The sequence below is a fragment of the Miscanthus floridulus genome, chromosome 18 (assembly GCF_019320115.1).
Source record: "Miscanthus floridulus cultivar M001 chromosome 18, ASM1932011v1, whole genome shotgun sequence".
Taxonomy (NCBI): domain Eukaryota; kingdom Viridiplantae; phylum Streptophyta; class Magnoliopsida; order Poales; family Poaceae; genus Miscanthus; species Miscanthus floridulus.
The window spans coordinates 76,604,613-76,612,613 of NC_089597.1; the positions used below are offsets into that span (position 1 = coordinate 76,604,613).

General features: G+C 43.5%; 1 pseudogene; it reads right to left on the bottom strand.

Moving 5' to 3' along the window:
* Window positions 1–459: 459 nt before the first annotated feature.
* LOC136524040 (uncharacterized) lies at window positions 460–6,286 on the bottom strand (annotated as a pseudogene).
* Window positions 6,287–8,001: the final 1,715 nt, after the last annotated feature.

Here is an 8,001-nt window from a genome sequence, read left to right on the forward strand (position 1 = left end):
AAATAGCTCTACTTTGTTTATCAAGAATGTTCACATATTTGGTCACCGACCAAAACAACAAAAGAATGTTACCATTATGATTTGTGAAGCACATACATTTGACTGACACATCAAGTGACCAGAACCCAAAATAACGCCAGATTGTACAACAGCATTTACACACACAAAAATACAATCAAAATAATACGAGAGATGCTAGAGAAAACCTTTGAAATACAGATTTCGAATAAAATACACAATAGAAGGGTTAAAAGAAACAACCCAAACAAACCACCTTGCCACAAACACTGATAACCTGATCACATAACAACTACAAACCAGAACTGCGACAATTCAGTTTACTTTCCTCATAGCATGTCTAATACAGAGGAGGATACATAGCAACAGAAGATAGCATGGTTCTGGATACATGGATAGGTTAAGCTAAGCAGAACACTCTAGAAGTTGAGACATTAGCCCTTACAGTCTTGAGCCAAAACAGGCATAAAAAAACGTCAATTCAGGGAAGATCCTTCCTTGAGAAGAACATCGGGGAACAGCAGCAGGGTCAAGCTCATAAAAGCCCCAGAGCTTGCCACCATTATCTTTTGTCAGGCGGAATGATGGTATCCGATGAGAAAATCTCAGGTTCTCTTTCCTTGGTATCTCTAGTGGTCTCTTCAGCACATCATGCTTGAACACAGATAGGTGGCCATTGACTTTGGTAAGGAAAGCAATCAGAGTGGTAGCTTCAGTACACATCTTGATCCAGCCAATGGCATAGTTGGCAGGACGATCTTTACTGGAAGGAACCCAGTCGAGTGCCCAGTTCTTGTAGATGGCCCAGACCTCACCTACCTTTGGAAAAATATTGACCTGCTGCCCTGTATCAATTTCCAACCTGCTTACCACTAAATGGGAGAAAGCACAGGTTTCACAATGCTCAGTTGTTGAACTCTGGATCACAAATTTACCACAGCTCACAGGGATGCCATGCCCCAACCAATGCTTATCTACCTCGTGAGGGCAAGTCTCGAGCCAGGTCAAATGAACTTTGAATGGATTCCTTCTCAACTTTGTTTATCCAACCACAGTGGTTGGGAAAAGTATCAGTACTGCTGTAGAGAGCCCAAATTTGCCCACGCTCAAACTTCTCACACGAGCGGTCTTCAGTTGAAATTGTAGAATTTAGAATCAGGATATGTAACACCGACAAACTCAGTGACTTTTTTCTTGCTGAAATCGATAAAAGAATCCAGAGTAATGGAAGGAAACACTGCGGCCAAGTCACAAGGAAGAGCAGCAGTATCTTGTAAATTCGTTGTGTTGTGTTCCAGCCAAGTCAATTGAACATTATTATTGGAAGCATCGACGTGATTTATCTAAGCATAATTTGGCAAGGAATCATGGCCATCATAAGTTGCACAGACTTGATTAACTGCTATCCTGTTAGCTACTCTTAACCTTCCGAAATCAAAGAAATCTGGACACTCATAGGTAATCACAGGATTACAGTGCATCTGATTAGCTATATCCGTCCCATCCTTCTTGTACTTTTGTTGACTACCTTCTTGTGTTGCATTTCCCTCATCTTGGCTGTCCAATGTGCAGGGAGCAGGTTTAGCAGCTTGATTCTCACCACCACCAGCATTATCACTACACACTTTATCATCAATTGAATTGGCGTCAGCAAGTGAATTGTCCTTCCTTTGCCTGTCATTGTTACAAGTCCCTGCTGCGGATGCTACCAGTGCACTCATAGATAGTCCCAGGATTGCCATGCGTCTGATTAGCAATATCTGTAGCGTCCTCCTTGTACTTTTGCTGACTACCTTCATGTGTTATATTTCCTTCACCTTGGCTGTCCATGGTGTCAGAAACATGTTTGGCAGCTTGAGTGTTACCATCAGCAACATCATCATTATACATTTTATCAGCAGTGGTATTAGCATCAGAAAGTGAATCGTCTTTACTTCGCCTCTTATTGATACAAGAGTCCCTCCTGTGGCCTCTGTCAGCACAATCATCATGTTTCCTCTTGCCTAACATCTGAAGAAGATTGCAATGACCCTGCAGCATTTGGCAGTTTAGGCACTGTAGATGCATCTTCTCTACCAAAGTTCTGGTTGACAACAATGTCAGAAGCAGTAGCACTCTAACATCATACTTCCAGTTGCACCTTTGTCTGCAGAAGGTGATGAAGTGTGAGATTGGTTTACTGCTGAACACTGACTGCATTGCTTCTTGTCTCTGAACTACCCTTCCCATGAACACTTGAGATTCCAGCCCATGTTATATGTTCCTCAGTACATGTGGAATCCACTATTGTTTCGCAAGCCGACGCTCCCTCCTAGTAGAACGAAGCTCTGTGTCCTGTTGATCAGGGACACCGTGTTGTTGACATGAAACCATTTTTAGTGAAACTTGAGAATTATCAGGTGCAACTGACAGGAATCTCGAGGGCACAGCCTGCTCACTCAACTTAAAAGCAAAGAATTTTTTGCCAGTCATCACAGATGGCCAAAAAGTTCCGCATGGTAGTAGACAAATCGCTTCAGACAGTGTGGACATACGGTCCAGAAAATAATTGCACAATCATATGGTTGTACTAGTCCCCACTTATTTTTCCAAGAGCTATGTATAGTTTGCTAGGCTAGTTGATAAGATTAAAACCTAAATTGCAGGACTCTTTTGTGGTAGAGATAGTAATACACTTAGCAAAATTTTAGTTGCACTTCTAGATTGATTACTTTATTGCATTTTGACTGGACCTAGGATTTTAACGATTCCCCACAGGGCCAATTACCTGCCACGGGTCTGAGCTGGCCAACAGTCTGCTTGAAGACACAAGACAAAGTGGTGTGATCTTCGAGCTAACAAGGACCGACCTAGTCCGAACTACAAGGAAAGCTAGTTTCCATAATAGAACTAAGACTCTAATTGTATCTGACTAGGACTATGAACAAATGCCCTGCCCTCTGGACTATATAAAGAGAGGCAGACGTGCACCCCTTGTACAACATCTCATACACCACATTCCAACGCAAAAGGCACCTCGTCTGATTGGACTAGACTATTACGCTAAACTAGCAGCCTAAACCAGCTCTTGCGTTTCCTGCCGAGTTTTGCGTATGTCGAAGCTCACCACTCTGTCCCGGATAGCCCCGTGATAGGTTGTTGGTCATCAAATACCGATACATTTATTTTGTCTAGGTAGAAAAATTGGAAGGCACAGTTTAAAGTACAAGTTTTAGAATGCCTAATTGACCCTCTTATGCTCCCTTCAGTAACTATTGTCTCTTCGTTGTGTCTAGACCTTGATTGATTAGTTTATTTGCAGATCGAAGATATCCAACTATCCAAGCCTATTCAACGGATGGAAGCTGCTGGCGATGAACATAGGTCAAGGTACTTGTCTCAGACGGACGTGATTTATTTAGAACTAGTCCATTATGCGGCACCCTCGCGCGCGCCGGCAAATCACCCGGTTAAGGTGCAGGTACAAAATATGTTCAATATTTACATAGAAAATAATATTAGGAAGTTTAATGTAAATATATCATGCACAAAAACTTAAAGATTGGAGCTCTTTTTATATCTAATATGGTACTAACTATTCAGAATTCTAAACATGAAATGGTTGATGTGTTAGATCACATTTCCTACGAAAAAACACATAAGGCAATGCAATAAACTATTTGAGGTCTTCACACTGCATGAGAAATATTCTAAAGCTTCAGTTTTCACACCGACCATCAAGCATGAGTATTGATTTTTTTTTGTCTAGAGTCACATAGAGATTAGAAATTGGAAGAAGTGAGGAAATGACATTTACCTTACCCGTGTATTTGTGCCTTCGTGGCCTACACCCATGAATATCTGCATTTAAGCCATCAGTCATAAATTTAGTGGTAAGTTTACGTACAACAGCTGTTGGGAAAAACAATTTTGGAATAAAAATAGTCAAATTAGGCATCTGAACTCGCTTGAATATTCTAAATCACCACAGAAGCAACTAATTAACTCTTTCCAGATCTGAACATCCTACCTTCCTCATTTATACAGAATGTTTAATCTCTTGTTAGAATAAATATAACTGTTTCATAACGCACAAGAGCATGCTACCTTCCTGCTAGAAACTTGAGGTACAAAAGGTACTCTATCTTTAGACAAATATATCAATGAGAAAACTATTCTATAAAGCAACTCAAACATGTAGATAAATGTTGATTTATAGTCTCGGCATAGACGTAAACAGAAAGACAACTTGAGGGGTAGTTGTACCTATATCTCTGAAGCCAGAACATAGCAACATGTACCATTTGAGTATCAATTCAAATTTGAGGTTCATCGAATTAAGACATGAATGTATCAAATCAAATGTTTAAGACTATGTGTGCTCTTAGGAGGCTTGCAGCCTGCTTGGCGGCTGGCACTGTGCTACCCTGAGCTCACGACAACCGCAGCTGAAGTGTAGAAAGCAATATGCCATGAAAGCATACGAACATGCCCCAGGAAAAAAATAGCATAAAACACAAACAGTGATAATCATGACTGCATATTCTCAAATGGTATAGCTAAGAAGAAGATATTTGGTGTGAAGCAACATTGGCACTGACTATGTGCCGGAAAAAGTTGCAAAATAGCAATGGCATGTAAATATTTTCAGGTTTGACATATATGAATACCTCACTTGCAATGACAAAGAAAAAAAACATGAAAGAGTGATAATCATGACCGCCTCTTGCAGGTCCGTCCATGTTAGCAAAAATCACATCGTATATTTGAGATAAAGATATTTGTTTGCAGCATCATCAGCATTGACGTATGTTCAAGCAACAAAAATACAAAATAGCAAAGGCAAAAAACATGTTCAGGTATATTAAAAGCACCTCACAGTCATCATCACATCATCAGCAATGGCATATGCTCATACTTAAATAAATAAAACAGCACCCTAGTCACACACTTATAATCCAGAAGAGGCACATAGAGGAGACTACAATGGGATCAATACAGAGCAGAGGGATGTTCTTGCCCCACCTAGGGAGACGCCACTGAAACGAATGCAACAGAGGGGGCACCACTGGTCACAACCGTCGGAGCCACCCTGAGAGGCGGCGCAGCGCATAGATATTGCAGTTCACCAAGTATACATCATTGGCCAGGGGCTGTGTGCTCAGTAATAGAACAACCGATTAAATCGTATGAAGCAAAGACATCATTGACAATGGCTGTATACTGACTAACAAATGGGAAAAATGTGCAAGTAATATGACGACACAGCCAAGACAAAGGCACCGAAAATAGCAAGATTCATGGAAGAATGGAATAATTATATAATCATGACTGCACAATTCCATTGTCTCAGTCTTTAAAGAATCATCACTGCACAATCCCCAAGCCTCAGTCGATGAGATGAATGAAACAATTAATCATCAACGTACAGGTAAGGATATCAGTTCTGCATAGGAGGACAACAGGACACGATGGACACTGGATGACCTTACTCGCTGCAGCCAAGAAGAGGGGAGGAGGGGGGTTGACGATCCCCGTAGTGAGGAGAGGGATTTTAGGGAAGGGGAGGGAGGAGGGGAGAGAGTGCACGATGCAGTTTAGGGTTTGGCCCATACCTAGGGTTTCAGCAAGCAAAGGAGCTCATGCTCCCTGACGGGAGGAGGCACTGAGGAGGCCGTGCGGAGGATGGGGGAGAGACAGGGCCCCACCCACGCCGGCATGGCGCCCGGGGGGGCCGCCGTCGCCTCGCGCTCACCGCCGCCTCGGGAGGGAAGGGGGCAGTGGGCAGCTCCGCCGTTGGGCCACGGTCCTCCACCATGGCACCGACGGCCATGGCGTTCGATAGGTTCTTGGCTACATAGATCGGACGAGAGAACAGACGGATCCGGCCATGGAGGCACCGGATCTGCTAGATCCACGGGTTTGGGCCTCCACCAGCAAGGAAGACCGAGCCGATAAGCCTACATCGACGTCCGTCCCTGGCGCCGACGAGGGAAGGGGAGGAGGAGCAAGGGAGAGAGCGAAGCTTAAGCTGCATAGCGGCCGGGCAGTAGAGGCCAATGGCTAGGGCTCCCGCATAAGTGCCGGCAGCGGCGGCGGCCTGCGTCAGGCCGACTGGCACACTGGCCGTCGTCGCCCTGGCTGCATCGGGAGAGAGAGGTAGCGAGTGGAGAGGAGAGAGAGGGAGGGGAGGGCACGCCGTGGCGGTCTCGGGGGAGGGGGGGGAGGAGGGCGGCTGCAGCTGCGCCGTCCCGCCCGTGCGTTCCGTGCACCGTCGCCATGGTGGCATGGATCGAGAGAGGGAGAGAGGGAGAGAGAGAGAGAGAGAGAGAGAGAGAGAGAGAGAGAGAGAGAGAGGAGGAGGAGGAGGAGGGCGTCGGGGTCGGCGAGAGACGGCGACGGTTTCGTAGCGGGGGCGAGGGACTGTAGCGATGGACGGAGGCAATACGCACCGTGGATCGTAGAATCTGACGGCCAGACGATTTCGGGGCGACGTGGACCGTCTGGTTGCTGGCCAAAGCTTCCTGCCTTGATAATAAGAGATGCTGGTTCTTGGCTGAGGGTGTCGTGTGGCGGAAACAAGAGGGAAATGATAATGAAGACTCGAAGGGTCATCATGACAGCCTCACTTTTATTATAATTACTCCTTTCGTTCTAAATTATAAGACGTTTAAGCTTTTCTAGACATACATTATATCTAAATACATAGTAAAAACTAGGAATCTAAAAAAGTCAAAACATCTTATAATTTAAAATAGATGGAGTATTTATTATTGTGTACAGTAATATGGAAGGAGTATTAATAGGGGCTTTCACCCATACATGTGTCTTTACCTTTTTACCTCTCTATTTTACAAGTGTTTTTTAACGGATTCTAAAAATATTTCTAGGCATTGTATGATGTTCGTTTGAACTTATTAGCCATTGTACAATGTTTTTTTTCTTATAACAAAATAGCTACAACTGGCTTATCAGCCGCAAAAACCATCAGACGAACAGCTTGGCCTACATACAGTTGTGACGACCTCCTTTGTAGGATTCAGGGATTTGGTCAGACGCCGGGGAGCTTAGCGTTATCAGTGCATCCACTTGATAACTTTAAGTTATCATAAAGTCACACCACAGAATCGAGATTTTCAAAGAGCTACCATGATGCGCGAAGCCTTCCTCATCCCCTTCGTAGGAAGCTCTCCTTTCCAAGGTTCCTCATCCATAAGCCCAAAATTTAGCACAAGAATATGCATGGTTAGCTAGCTTCGTTGGAGCGTTGTCGTTGTGAACCCTAACATTGGGTAAAAAAAAAGACTATAAAAAAGATCATAAAGGTGGGTTGATCTGATATGAACCCAAACTAAGAGCCTACCTATTACTCGCTCTGTTCTAAATTATAATTCGGCTTTGACTTTCTTGGTTCATCTATATTGACATGCATGTAGACATATTGTTATATATATGTGCATAGCAAAATAGATATATAAAAAATCAAAATGAACTTATATTTAGAGAAGTACATATTTCTCTGTCTCTTCATTTTAATTATTATTCTCGCGATGTGTCTTTTTTTTTTTGACAACGCTGTGTGTCGTTCGTTGACCTACAGTTGACGCATGCGTGCAAACTCCATATGCAATGCAACAACTCTTAGTTAACTGATGAAGTGGAACAAACAACAAGCGGCGGCTTGCTTTTATAAGTATAGTTCGATAATTTAAGCTTGTATGGTTTCCCTTTGTCGGGTCATCCGGTCAGGAGTTTGATTTGATTTGTTGATGAAATTGGGCGACCGAATTAAGCACGTCTCTTGGGCCTATGCTGCTTTCATTGTAGGTGTGATGCAAACCGCATGGGTCCTGTGACCAGCGAGCCGATTAAATTGTTGGCACTTGGCAGAACGGTCTCCCGGCAGGCCACACCGCACGAGGTTTTGTCTATTGGTACAATCTTCTTCTTTTTTTCTGACGGAAGAAGAATTATATTAGATAATAACTAAATATATCAATATGT